General features: G+C 33.8%; 1 long non-coding RNA gene across 1 annotated transcript; it reads right to left on the reverse strand.

Annotated features, from left to right (window-relative positions):
- Positions 1-13047: 13047 nt before the first annotated feature.
- On the reverse strand, positions 13048-15830 carry LOC143552354 (uncharacterized). The gene is made up of 3 exons (XR_013138641.1): positions 15656-15830; positions 13614-13689; positions 13048-13131 (listed from the first exon to the last, which is right to left on the reverse strand). It is a non-coding gene; the product is annotated as an uncharacterized LOC143552354 (long non-coding RNA).
- Between the last annotated feature and the right edge of the window lie 344 nt (positions 15831-16174).

Here is a 16174-nt window from a genome sequence, read left to right on the forward strand (position 1 = left end):
TAGCTTAAATATTCATAATCTGCCTTATGTTAGTAAAATTACATAAACTTAAACTTGTACATATATGATTATTATAGTTATTTACATCAATTAGCAGTTTAGATTAACAACAGTTTAAATTAACGAAGTAAACAGAAACAAAAAATTTCAACAAACTTAATTTATACATGTATTATCAATAAAGTTATCTACATCTATTTACAGTTTAGATTGATAACAGAAGTAAACGACAACAAAAAACCATCAACAAACTTAACCTTGTACATGTATTATCATTAGAGTTATCTACATCTATTAACAGTTTAGATTAATAACAATTTATATTAATGAAGTAGACAACCTACATGTGTTATGATTACAGTTTAGATTAACTGATTAATAAACAGCAAAACACAAAACAGAAGATTAAAAAACTGGAGAACATAATAAAAAACGAACCTTGAACCTTGAACCTTGAACGATTTCTTGAATGAATAAGAAGGTGAATGTTGATATGATTTAGTAATCAATAATTAACCAATTTATAGATAGATAATTAATTAATTAAAAAAAATGATATAGGATTCCTATAAAATAGAATTTATGTAACTTCCTACTTTCGATATTATTAATAAAAGGAAATTTTGTTTGTTATTAACGTGTCGAGTATTAGTTTAGCTAAATAAACTATAAAAGAGTGAGCTTGGACATTTAAAAGATAGAGTAAGAGATGGAATGCGTCTTAGGTCCATGGGCTTAAGGGAGTATAAATACCCCTTAAACCTCAATCCTTTCCATTTTTATCCATCTCTACACCATAGCCTACACCTTCAAAAACACATACAAACACTTTCCTTTATCCCGAACCAAGATCCGAAGGTGAGAAACCGAGCTTGATAGTGTTAGAGCATCGTAACGAGCCAAAACCGATATCAAAACTAGATCGCGTGCGTAAACCAACTCGTTTAAGGTACGTTTATAAAGGGAACTTGTTCATTTAGGTTCGGATTCGTTTAGTAATATTAGATCTATATGAGTATGGTGAAAACGAATCAAACGTGATGATTCCTGTTACAATCTATTAACATTTGATAGGGTAATTGTTAGTATAAGGAAGCCGTAATATAAATCAATAAAATACACCATTTAAACTCGATGTTGGGATACTTGAATGATTAGGGTTTGGAGGAGCTATGAATACGAGCCTATTGATACTAATTTCATGTTGTTTCGTTAAGATTTGAGGTTCATTGCAAATCTGGTTCGTGTTGACCCGTTTTGTGTTCTTGATGATTTTGAATTTGACCTCTGAGTCAAAGTTTTGGATAAGATTGTTACACATTCGTCATGATCGAACGAATCATTGGACATTTGTTAGAAAACCATAACGAATGGGACACATTCCTGTGTCTTGATAATGAAAGAACCCCTCATTCGTCCTATAGGAATCACGAATGACCTTATTCATTCGTGATCCGTTCATTCGTCATGAGGAGAAAACGAATGGAGCCATTCGTTATAGGTGCATTCGCGTTCTCTTGAAACGAATGACTTTTACATTCATCTCAATAAAAGCACGAATGGCCTTAGTCATTCGTTATACTCAGATAAGGCCATTCGCCATAACGAATGGGACCATTCGTCATAGCGAATGGCATAGCGAATGACACTTAGACCATAATGAATATTTCTTAACGAATGAAATCATTCATCATAACGAATGAGTAACGAATAAGATAATCATTTAATAAATGTTAAGAATTGCTAACCCCAGCCAGGGGCTCTGCCCCTTGGACTCCGCTAGGGCCTGCCGCCCCTAGAATCCCGCTGCCAAGGGCGCTGCCCCCGGACCCCCGTTCGTTGAGGGTTATATTAAACTAGAAATATGATAATGGTAGAGATAGTTAATTAATACATGTAAATGTTATACAGTTAGTCGTGCACAGTTAAATAAAGGAGTTACCATTAACTCTGAGAGGAACTGAGTTCAGGTGAGTTTCTAGCCTCATTTCCTTGTTATGTTTTCGGGGCTGTGTGCATACTCGACGTGATTAATTAATACACTTACCCTAAGTGGTAAGTGTATACCTTATATGCTTTGTATGATAGTGATTGAGAATGTGAATGGATGCTTGTCGTTACGTGAACGATCTTCAGATATTGCACGTATCGCTAGGAAAGGTGAGCTTTATATATGATGCATGAAGATACATGAATGATTAAGAGTATGTATGGAAGTATATAATAAAATGTATCTTTAAATAAGTGAATGTATGGTTGTACGGAAAAAAGTGACCAGACCCTACGAATATCTGAGATAGAAGGGACCAGACCCTAATAATATCTGAGATGGTAAAGATAGTTATGTATGTAGCATGAAAGTATGAAAGAATGTACGTATGAATAAATGTATGTACAAAAGGAAGGTAAATAGGTGAAGTATATAATATACATCTTCATATGCGTATATGAAAGTAAGTGTATGTATTGTATATTACCTGATTGACTAAAACTCACTCAGTGTAGCTGACTTTTAGTATGCACGCAGGTTAATAGGCTGAAGCAGCTGGCTTGAGGGGGACGCATGGCAAGATTGAAGAGACTGGCATCTGAAGATTTGTCATGATGTTTTGATGTTGTATGTTATGTTATGTTTTAAAAGACAAGTTATGAATGTTTGTAATGAATGGTTGACCTTTCGAAAGTTTTAATTAACTTTGATATTTAGAACTATGTTTATAAGTAAATCCAACGCTAATGTAGGACACCGGGACCGGGGCCTTACAATTTAGATATTATCTATAATAAGGAATATATAATATATTATGTTTTTTTATATAAATTTTTTTAATTTTATTTGTTAACAAAAGAATTCCGGATATACGGTTTTAATTAGTTTAAAATTCTATTTTGATATAGAATTTCTATAATATAGAATTTAGATATACAAATAATTTATAATATATTATGCTTCTTTAAATAATAAAATTAAATTTAGCTATTAATAAATAAATTCCGGATTTATGGTTTGTTGTATTGTTTTGCTGAAATGATGATTTTTAATAGATTACACAAGTAACATCATATGAACAATTATGTTGACTGACAACTGATTTTAGTAATGTTTTGATGATAGTTTTGTGCTGCAATCATAATTAAACTGAAATTTCTAAACTGTTGATAGTCAAGTTCTGTTGCAATGATAAACAAAAAGTAATTGCACTTATTTCCGTTGATGAAGGTTTATTGCAATATAAGTTACATGATGAAAGAATAAAACTTGATTATTTTGCAGTGTTGATGATAGTTTTCTGCAGCAATTATAATTAAATGACATAAATAACCTCATTTTAGGTTAATTAACTTATAATTATTAAATTTTATTTAGTCATATTCTGCTACAATGATAAACAAAAACTAATTGCACTATAACTGAGTTGATGAAAGTTTATTGTAGTATAAATGACAAGATGGAAGATTAGAACTTGATTTTTCTACAGTGTTGATGATAGTTTTCTGCTGCAATCATAATTAAATGACATAAATAACCTCATTCTAGGTTAATTAAATTATAAATGTTAAGTTGTATGATTTTAACATAACAAACAACCAACTTCATCTATTTGTTGAATGGTTAACTATTTTATATGTTTTTAATTCCTAAGATTATCCTAATGATGTCATTACGGTCAAGTAGGAACAGTTACAATTTGATTATGAGATTGTAACATCCCAAATTTCTAAAAATATTATATTTAATATATTATTTATTTATGATGGAAAAGTTACTTGAGTTAGTGGAAGAAATAATAGAATAATAAATATGGAAAGTTAAGTAGGCTTTAAAGATGAAATTAAATATGAACTAAAAAAGAAAAGATAGGCATAAGGTCCATGGGCTTAAGGGAGTATAAATACCCCTTAAACCCTAAATCCTTTCAATTTCCATCCATTTGTACACCATAGCCTACACCTTCAAAAACACACACTTAATCCAAACACTCTCTAGTCATTCAACGATCCAAGACCAACCGAAGGTAAGAAATTATTAATCTCAGCTAACCCAAAATACTACAACCCGACACCCGCAGCCCCGTGATGCCGTATGAGCCGTTTGGATCTAGATCTAGCTTATTTCGGGTGTTTAATAAACCAAAAACGAACTTAAGGAACACCTTTGCTTAGATCTGAACACCCAGAGGCTACTCAGACCATAAAAAATCAAACCTCGACCAACCATGATGGTTAACGGCAGCTGACGGTGCCGGAATCGAAGAAAAACCTCATAATCGCGTAAAAAGAAAGTTGATATGCACGTTGAGCCGTATATGTTTATAAACATATATGTATGTACGTATAAGTATGGGTCGCCGTATAAGTTCATAAACATATATTTTTGAGCAATGTGTACATAGGGTTCAATGCATAACTACATTAGCTCATAAGTCACTTATGCGTATAACTTATACGCAGCATATAAGTTATACGGAGTATAACATATATGGGCATATAAGTTATACGGAGGTATTTAATGTGATTAAACTTATATGTGATGACTTACACGCTAAGAATGACTAATACGGGGGAAGGACTTACACGCCATAAAACTTCTACGGGTGATCTATGATTTTCCAAATAAACGAAAGATAAACCATTATAAGTACGTAAACGATAGATATGGACTTAACCCCAACCAGGGGCTCTGTCCCTTGGACCCTGCTAATGTAAGGATGAAAGAACATGATTTAAGTGTTTTATATTGTGTGTTTTACTTGTTTATATGTATCGAACATGAATACTTTGAGTGGTTTAATGTTTGCAGGTGTGCGAAGCTTAACGGAACTAATTTGGAGCATTTATGATGCGGTGGAAATGAAATTAATGATACATATATCATAGTGAATTGAAATACGAAGACATGACCGCAAACGGGGAGGAAAACGAAGTTGGATTGAAGATTTGATAAAGAAAATGATGTTCGAAAGTGATTCGTGCACACCTAAAGTAAAACTGGCAAATCCAAGGCTAGAAAATGAGTTACGAAACCCATAATATATGAATTTTGGGTTTCTCAACGAGAAGGATATGAAAATGGCATAATGGAAGCCGTAAGACAGCAACTAAGGGCCGTAGCCTACGGCCCTGGCGTAAGCTACGGTGGCCTAACCATAGGCTACGGCCAGGTCTGCCGGGAATTGGTTTTTGGGCTTGTTTTCTTTCATATTTAAGTCGGGATAAACCCTAAATCGAGAATCCTTCATACTCTAGCCACCAAGGACGATTTTGGGGCAATTCTTCACCATCTAAACACCTCTGAATCACCAAAAGCATCCATGGTTTCATCATTTCACTCCATAATCAAGCTTATCAAGATGAATATGCAAGGCTAAACCATTTGTAACTTCCTCCGGGTGAACGGTTCATTTAGGTTAAACATTAAACTTTGTTTTATTCATGTTTGGATTTGTTTTTGACATTGACAACGTTGTATAAACAATTTGATGTGTTGGTTATTTAAACTATTTTCATGTGTTAGTAATCCTTACTTTACAACTTGTTCGGTTGATGACAAAACCTGGTAACTTGTTGGGTGACACGGAGTAGTTTGATTCATGCTAGTAAATAAGGTAATTGAATAATAAAAGATCTGATGACAAAGATCTGTTTTTGATTACTTAATTAACCGACTTTCCAACACAATGTCTATGCGGTGTCCAATTAATAAAACGAGTTTTATGAGAAACCTAGAACCTGAAACCTGGATGAGGTTGCATTTTCTTTAAATTGTTTTAAAATCAATCTTTCAATTTCTGCTTGACATCGTTTGTCCATCTTAGTTAGTTAAAATTAGATTAAATAATCAAACAAATTTTGTAACACTGACCACATGCTCCTCGTGGATACGATACCCTACTTACTCTATCTATATAGTCTAATTAAGTTTTTTAATGACTAAAACGACGGTCATCAAAATGGGGCCGTTGCCGGGGAATCAATGCGCAAAGTGCTAGTTTAGTGTTTTGTTTACGTTTTGTTTTACTTTATTTTTGTCAGTTTTACGCTTGGTATTTGTGTGTCTTATGTGTGTAGGTAACTCAGGATGACTTGGATTTGGGTCTATGACCCACATGAAGGATATAAGGTCATGGAGGATGATGACTCGTACCATACACATTCATATCATGGTCCACCTTCAGCAAACTCTCAAGGCTTCTACAAGTCAGATAACCAAAGGAGCTTCAACCAGCAGGGTCGCAAAAGGGCTATCAATAATGTCAAGGGGTATCAAAAGGGCTATCAATAATGAACGGCCTCGATAATCCAGTTTTCAAATAAGCAACCCTGTTCAAATCATTCTGGTAACCCATCCTTAACAAACATCCCTTGACCATCCTTTCATCCAAAGCAGTATGGTCAATCGAATCGTCACCTATCTCCAATACGTCACATAACACTTGTTCTGACACAATTTTCTCTTTCTTTTGCACCACAGACTTGATACATTCCTCCTCGAGCTTTGCATTCTTCCAGAACTCTTCCACGATCTTCTTTATAACAACTGTGTTAGCCGTAATCGCCTTTAGAATTCTCGATCATTGAAAGAATGGCAATATCGGTCTAAATGGTTCCATCTTCTGGCTCGTTCCGTCCAAAAAGGCACAAATGTTATGATTTACATCATAATCTTTTCCATCTTTCACCATCTACACACACAAACAAACAGTCAACACGTTAGAAAATTTTAAAGAAATTTAATAGTTAAAACAAAAATTCTAACTATAAGGTACGTGTAAGTCAGATAACGTATATGTATTTTAAAAACGTGTAAGTTTAGTAACGTGTAAGTCCTAAACAATGTGTAAGCATTATGTTTGTATATGTCACAAAACGTATAAGTGTTGTGAGCGTGTAAGTAGACAACCCATATAAGTAACATGAACGGATAAGTCTCAACAAACTTGTAAGTCTATTGAAACGTATAAGTCCTTTCAACGTCTAATATTAATAAACGGATAAGTGCCATGGACGTATAAGATCTTTAAACTTATAAGTTTAAGAACTTATAAGCCGTATAAGTCCATTGGACTTATACGCCGTATAAACTCCAACTTATACGTTTGAAACAAATAGTTAGGTCAATCATTGTCACACCCCATCTAACATCCCAAAATTTCTATGAATAATATTTAATATATTAATTGCGTCGTAAGAATTAAATTGAGTTAGTATATTAATATTAATAAAATAATAATAATAACATAAAAGGATGGTGGGATTTAATTAATTATGGACTTAGACAAGAAAGATGGGCCTAAGGTCCATGGGCCAAGGGTATAAATACCCTAAAACCCTAATCTTCCTATCCATCTATTTCATTTTACACCTTAGCCTACACCATCAAAAGCACACACTTAATCCACACACTCTCTACTATATTTTGTTCAATGATCCGAGACCAACCGAAGGTAATAAATCATCTATCTCAACTGACCCAACGTAGTAAAACCCGACACCGCAGCCCCATGATGCCGTATGAGCCGTTTGGATCTAGATCTAGCTTTATTCGGGTGTTTAATCAACCAAAAATGAGCTTAAGGACCACCTTAGCTCAGATCTGGACACCCCGAAGCTACTCAGACCATAAACGATCAACACCCGACCAACCATGGCAGTTAACAGCGGCTGACGGCGCCAGAATCAAAGAAAAACCTTAAAAACGCGTGAAAAGAGGGCTGACCTACACTTATACGCCGTATAAGTGCATCGTGTATGTAGGTATCGTATAAGTGAGGACAACGTATATGTATGTAGCGCATATGTATATGAACGCCGTATAAGTATCCCATGTATATGTATGCAACGTATATGTATGCATGTAACGTCTATGTATGTAAACGTATATGTATGTACCATATATGTATGCAACGTATATGTATGCATGTAACGTGTATGTATATAAACATTATGTATGTACTGTATATGTATGCAACGTATATGTATGCATGTAACGTGTATGTATGTAAACGTATATGTATGACTTATACGCTAAAGGACCACTTATACGCTTGAAAGAACTTTCACGCCAGATTAACTTATACGCCAAATTTACGAAATAAATGAAAGAATAGCGTATACGTATGTAAACGATAGACATGGACTTACATGATATATAATATAAAAATAAGTAAATAATTAATAATGAAAGGTGACGTTTAAAATGAAGATTTGATTTAATTAAATAATTGAACTTCAATTTTCTGATGAGGTTTTTGGTAAAGGCTTATTAAGGAAAATAAAATTTTTCCAAGCTGACCTGGCAGCTTAACCCCAGCCAGGGGTTTTGCCCCTTGGACCCTGCTGAGGGTTGCCGCCCTTAGGACCCCGCTGCCAGGGGCGCTGCCCCTGGACCCCATTCGTTGAGGGTTGCAATAAACTAGCAATATGATATGGATATGAGTAGTTAATTGATACACGTAATTGTTATACAGTTAGCCACGCCCAGTTAAGGAAAGGAGTTACTGTTAACTCTGAAAGGAATGCTTACAGGTGAGTTTCTAGCCAATTTCCTTGTTATGTTTTCGGGGTTGTGTGCATACTCGATGTGATTAGTTACTACAGTTACCTTAAGTGGTAGGTGTATGCCATATATGATTTATGTGATTGAGGTTATGAATGAATGTTTATCGGTACGTGAATTATCTTCGAATATTGCACGTATCGCTAGGAAAGGTGAGTTTTATTTATATGATGTATGAATGATATATGTATGTTATATGAATGATTAAGAGTATGTATGAAAGTGTAAAGAAAGGTATGATAGGGATGCACGGGAAGAAAGTGACCGAACCCTAATAATACTAGAGGAATAAGGGACCGAACCCTAATAATATATGAGAAAGAAGGGGACAGAGCCCCAATAATACTCGAGGAAGATGGGACCGGACCCTAATAATATTCAAGTAAGAAAGGGACTAGCCCTAATAATACTCGAGGAAGTAGGGCATAATGCTCTTCAAAACGTATAAGTATGTAAAGTATGATTAAATATAAATGTATGAAAGAAAGAAAGAAAGAAATCCTATACTTATGTATGTACGAAAGAAAGAATGAACAGGTTAAGTAACTAATATGTATCTTTGGATACGTATAATTAAGTATGTGAATGTATTGTATGTTTCTTGTTTTAACTAGAAATCACTCAGCGTATCTGAATTTTAGTATGCACGCAAGTTAGCATGAGAGGGGGGACACATGGCATGATCAGAATGGACTGGCATCCAGAGAAGAATTGTCATGATGTTTTAATAAACTAATTTATGCTATGTTTTAAAGACAAGTTGAATGTTTAGTAACGGATGATTGAAGTTTATTATCCCGCGAAAGTTTTTATTAACTGATATTTAGAACTATGTATATGAGTAAATCCAACACCAAAGTAGGGCACCAGGAACGGGGCCTTACACCCGAACCTACGACGGAAATGTCAGGGCGTGAGCTGATTGCTCACAGCTCTCAAGGTACTATCATGCAATATTAAAAGTTACAATATCTAATAAATTTAATTAAATAATCAAGTACATCAAAATAGACAAATTACATAATTTAGAAATAAAGAAAGTAAAACAAAATCCAAAATTTAATTCTTGTATCTTCTTCTCTAGCATGCAAACCGAAATTTTTTCAACAAATCTTGCTAATTATATCATACGGTAACCTGCATATACGTTAAAAATGCAATAATTTGTCAACACTAGGTTGAGTGCATAAAACACCATATTTAAGACACTATAATAATAATAATAATAATAATAATAATAATAATAATAATAAGAAGAAGAAGAATATAAAAGAGCAAAATTTGTCAAGTGATATAGCAATTTAACCAATAAGCAAGAAATTATGTTGTCGGTAAACTCGATGTCAAATGAACTGAACGATGGCTAAAACCACGGGCGTATGATCATACTAGTATGAGAATATGTTGGACCTCTCTGAATGCGGACAATTAAGAAAATAAGCATATAACACGTTAGGCATAAATTGTTAAACACACATGACTTAACAGTTGTAAGTTTGAGTTGTAAATAGTAGTAAAATATATACAAATGCATGTCCCCAAAAACGAGTATAAAATGAGTAAAAAGAGGGGAGTGAGATACTCACCTGATTATATGAACGGGGTACCAAATAATGATGATGGAGTAGTAAACAGTTATACCCCTTCGGGATTCACCGACAAAGATTTCCTAGTTAAATAATTTAATATTAATTAATAATGAGACAACACGTATAATAATTGATATGTTTGGGATTAGGATGTTTATTACTTGGTCGATGGATTTCTATTATGATTGATATTGTGGAAACATTATTATTAACTTAAGTAAATAAATATGAGTTAAATATAATACCAGTAATTATACTTGATAAAATATAAAATCAAGTACTTAAATAATTTAAAAGAACTAATAATAATATCTAAATAAATATATAATTAAATATACAAATTGAGATATACTAATAATTATTCGAACCACGCCTGCTTGCGGTGCGCACATATAATGTATATATGTGTGAACCCTTGGGTGGGCAAAAGTAAAATTGCACTAATTTTGACGTTATTTTACTAATCACGTGAAAATAACGTTAAAAGTGGCGGAAGGTTAATCAGGTATCATGTGGTGGCGTTGATAGCCGAAAGACAAGGGCACATGCACCAATCAGCCGGTGTCCCGATGATTGAGTGTTATGTGTCTTATGTCCAAGGCTTGATTCAAAACTACTATCGAGCCGGGGGTCTCACCGGAAGCAGCCTCTCTATCCCTATGGGATAGAGGTAAGGCTGTCTACATCTTACCCTCCTCAGACCCTACCATAGCATTGCTATTGGTGGGATATACTGAGTACGATGATGATGATGATGAATAATTATTCGAACGAACAAATATTTAATTATGTGTAAATAAATAAATAAATATAATATGTATTAAGATATAAATAAAAATTTTGTTTGAATCTTTTAACAAAAATCTATGTAATACGTTTATTACATTGATCATATTTTTGGTTTAAGAATAAATAATACATATGATATACATATATATACATATATAATAAATATATAAAGATTGTATAAGCGTTTAACGACAAGAATCATCAATAATGATGTTGGGTTTTAATATAATTAAGTTTATTAATAAGATAAACTTACAATACATATATACATATATAAGGGAAGATTAACGAACAAATGAAATTAACGTGCTAAACGTGAGAATCAAGTGGAGTAATTATATATACAAGTAGAGTAATTATGTAATTACATCATAGAGTAATTACATAATAACTCTATGCTGTAATTACATAATTACTCTACTTGTATATATAATTACTCTACTTGATTCTCACGTTTAGCACGGTAATTTCATTTGTATATGATCTAAACCCTATATATATATATATACACGAAAATTTGAGACGAGATTAATAGACAAGAAACGCAACTTGGTAATGTGGGTTTAATAAAATTATGTTTATTTTATATTAAATATTAATTATAATATTTTGTAAAATCATTAATATGTTAAAAACCATAAAAACAGAAAATTAGAAGAGCATAAGGGGTTGGCCGAGATTCGAACTCGCTCCCCGGCCGGCACCCCGAATGAACACAGACCAATAATCCAACAAAAATTTAAATACAAGTGAAAACAAAAATTTAAATACAGAATCCTATTTTTCCCCAATTTGATTATAAACCCTAAATCCTAAATTGATTAACCCGTTCGTCGATTGATAAAATTGATTTAGGGCTTTGGAAAATAGGTTATACGCGTTTCAAACTCATATAATTATTACCTCCAATGATGCCGTAATGATGCTGAACAAAGATTACACAGTCGCGACCATAAATGAGATCAGAATTAGACGAGCAATTCATTAATATACAATTCGTCATAGGGTTTTGTTGGCGAGAGTGTAAGGATTAAAACTGCAGACTTAATTGAGTTATGAACTTCGTTTTCTTGTTTAATTGCTAACGAGGGATGTCAGCTTGGTCATAATTAAAATAAGCATCGTACTTGATTCGTTTTTCCAAATTAACGAGAGTCGGCAGATCATGTAAAGCAATATTAATAGATCCAATGATTTGGTTTCCAAGTTTGTGACAAGAATTGAGGTGCAAGATACAATTTGGTTAAACGGGTTTGGGTTTGGATCGGGTAATAGGTTATTTGGATTATAATATAAAAGTTGCACATTTGACCGTATAGAATGCATATGGAAACACAATGGACAAAAGTTTAGTTTAGGGTAGTTTTTATTATAATTTGAAAGTTATACGTATATATTATATAAATAATTAATTTACTCAATAAACGCGGTATTTTTATTTGATAAAATAACCCGAACATAAAATCCGAGTTGTTACAATCATAATTTGTCCAAAATAATCATCAACTGAGTGTAAAACATGGACAACTTGGATAGTAGATTCCCCATCCGTATCCAATCCCAATTAGAATAGAAGCGAGAAGCTTCCTGCTTGCCTTGTAGTCGTAGTCTTGTAGACTATATAGTCGTCGGCCTTCCTACACGCACACGCTCGCCAGTTTATGCGTTTCAGATATGAAGTTTCATTTGAAGCTTTAGACAAAGATGCTATTGAGATATTGGGCCCTTATGGTATCTCGTGGCTCTTCCCTCCCAAGCTACACCGAAAGAAGAGAGGTTAGCTATTAGGTTGTATCCTTTCCCGGGTCCCTTCCATGGGCTATGTTGATGCTAGCCTCCAAGAGCTTTTGGCTATATTATTCGTCACTGCATATTTACAAAACAGGGGCGATCAGTTGGACCTTTGAATCATTATATCATACCCTGCCAATAGGGGGCTGGGAGTTTCAAACACAAATTGGTACCAGGTGTAAGCAGCGGAATATTATTGATAAAAATAAGTTACAATGTTTGCACTAAGTATTTATGACAAGGTGTAACTACACAACTATCTCTTCTCTGATACTGCTACAATCCCGAGGTTGGTTCTACTAATCTTCTTGGCATCTAATCTTCATAATTCATGTTCGGTATACGCCTCTATCCTTAAAGCATTCTCATTACAAAGCTAATCCAAATTGCTAATCCCCATAGTACCTGAATACATGCTAAAAAGTGTCAACTAAAAAGTTGGTGAGTTCGTGAGTTTAGCTCACATACACATAAAAAAAATTATTTATAAAAGTACGCAAGTTTGCGTGTATGTAAGTATAAAGCATGGTGCACATCAATCAAGTCCACAATCAAACCTGCAACTAGCATAAGTATCCCCAACTTATACTAGAAGTTAAACCGTCCAGGATTATCACCCTGCTAAAATCAATAATCATACACGTAGGTTATATGCCGCAACGATCCGCAGATCTCAGTGTGGTTTACCCAACATAGGGTCACTGTGCGTGAGGGTCTCCCAAATAGTACTACCCATACAAGCCTCCGGCCCATTCCCTCGGGCTAATGATTGTGTAAAAGTTGGGACAAAATTTAGCAGTAAAACACCTCTTGATAAATATCACACCATAAGTAAAACCAACATGTATCCAGCCCAAAAAGTTTTAAAAGGGCAACTCGAAACTCACCTCAACCCGTATGCAATATATGTAAATGAAAGATATTCTACGAGCTTGAAACTACGCTATGAACCACCAAGTACGCCTAGTATACATTAATCAACAATAAGTTGGACAACAATGTAAAACTTATTATGGGTTTCGGTACCAGTTAATTTCATAGTGTCGGCCAGAGTGTTTGGTTCGCGGTGAATTAAGTACCCATTTATGGAAAGTTTACACTTGTACAAGTTTATACATTGATGTCTTATGTTTAAGTTTATATTTCAGCTTCTAAGAGTTTTAGTTACTTCGGTTCACTTGGTTGGTTTCGATAAAGTTTCTAGTTTTGGAAAGTTCGGGCCTTCAGTTAGGTTTCGGGTTACCATATGACCATAGAATTTATATACATTTCATTGATATCAAAAGTCTAATGATACATATTTAAACAACCATGTCCTGTGTTTACAAACGTTGACAATACCGGTTATCAACGGTGTTGTCGGTTTTTAACGAAATGTCTTGAAAGAATAGTTTAAATAAACGAATACTTTTGTAACTGAAACTTGTCATTTCCAGAACTATATATAACATAAAAATGAGTTATTTTCAGGTCTGATATCTCAGAAATTTTTGGGTTGTACGGTTTTAGTCCTCGTACCTTCGTTTAACGTTTATTTTGGCAAAAACCGAGTTAAAGGCTTAGATAGTTTTTTGTAAATTAAGTAAAAACTCAAACTATGATTTCATAGACCTATACATGCTGCCAAAAATCAGAAAATTCATAAATTTATATTTAAAAAAAAAGTCCGTCCGGTTACGTCGGTCTAACCGGAAGTCGCATAAGCGCTAATTCTTTACAAAAAGGATGTTGTATGTATTGAAAACGATTTACAGCTTTATAATAAATTATTTCAAATATAGCTTTCTGGAAAAATATTCATTTTATATTTTTGAAGCATTTAAGTCTTTAAAAGCCTGCCCGTTTGGTTTTAAACGAAACAAACTCTTAAGCTTGCAAACGGGCCCGTTTTGTAAATCCATTTTCCCTTAAACATATCATAGCCTATATATGGCTATTCATAACTATAATATTCTGTTTTAAAAGTTCAGCTTAATATTTTCCAGAATTTACGGTTTAACTTGTTACTCTTTAGTTCCAAAAATACCCTTTTTAACAAATACCCACTTTTGGTCATCATACATGTTATGACTTGTTATAGTATAGAAAAATAAGTTGTTCTAACACTTCACTGGTTTCAAAAATATTTCAGAGCTGTACTAACGAGTACGAACCCGGTTTTGGCTCGTTTGGACTCTAGTTCGGTTTTTAAAGAAATATTCCTTATAAAATAGTTTACGGTTAGATTATATACCACAAAAATATTATGTTTAGGACTGTAAAAAGGAGTCATAATAATATTTAGGTTGCAGGGCTCGTTTCTTAATTAAACGAGTTACAAAAGTGCCGGCTTAAAAGGTTTTTAATACATGGTTTTGATTCGGTTTGGGCCCGTTAGGGACATAATTTGGTTTTAAATATATGTTTTCACATCAAACAAGTTCGGGTCAGATTATATGTCTTTATAATAATATACGTGGGGCTGTTAAAATGGTATTATGACGGTACTTACTTTAAGGTTCATTTATTGATCAAACGGGTCACTTAAGTGTCGCTTCCGGGTGTTTTAAGGTGCGGTTTTTATATTACTTTTATAGGTTCATAAAAATACTTTTATACAAACAAAATAGGATGCCTATAATACAAGCTGGACACGTTAATACTCCGGACTATGTCTGTGTATAGGTTGTATACATCTCGGTTAGTTTATGGTTCTGTTTAGGTTACAAGTATGTAAACCGGTTTTAGTTTTTAGCACGAAAACAAACGTCATAGCTATTTGTTTGGATGTACTCGATTAACAACTGATTTAGTATGATTGTATTAGGTGTTTAAGCTTCATTTAATTAGGTAGTTGTTAGGTTACAGGTTTGGGCTGTTTAGACAAGGGTTAGCGCGGTTATAAAGCTCAGAATCAACACAAAAGCACGGCAAATACAGGTCGCCATACCTCGAATTCTTTATGGTTTCACAAGTTGGATTGAACTCCGGTTCTTAAACTGAATTCGCGAGCATAACAGAGCTTCGGTACTGTGATGTGGTTAACGGTTTATCAGAACAACAAAAGAATAAGGTGAGAATAGATTGAAACAATATGATTACCCGAATTTCTTGTTGTTCTTGGGCTGATCCGCAGGAAAACATAATGTTAGGGATGGGGGGTGATTTTATTCAAGAAACACAGCAGAGAATTCAAGAGATTGAATGGGAAATCAAAGGTGTACAAGCATTGGTTTCTATAGTTGAGTCTACATAGGGAGCTCTGATATGATTCCTTTGCATGCCATGAGATTGGTTAAGTGCTCTGCATGAAGGTGATTGGGGTTGGAGGAAAACAAAATACGCAGGGAACATGAGAAGAGATTGGGCAAAAAGGATTTGAGATCTTGCAAAGATATTAGAAGATTTTATTTATTTATTTATAAAATTTAAACAATCAGGTCATACATATAAATATGCGGACCGTCTT

The sequence above is a fragment of the Bidens hawaiensis genome, unplaced genomic scaffold (assembly GCF_021521415.1).
Source record: "Bidens hawaiensis isolate Kalapana, Puna unplaced genomic scaffold, B.hawaiensis_p1.1 tig00016852_1, whole genome shotgun sequence".
NCBI lineage: Eukaryota > Viridiplantae > Streptophyta > Magnoliopsida > Asterales > Asteraceae > Bidens > Bidens hawaiensis.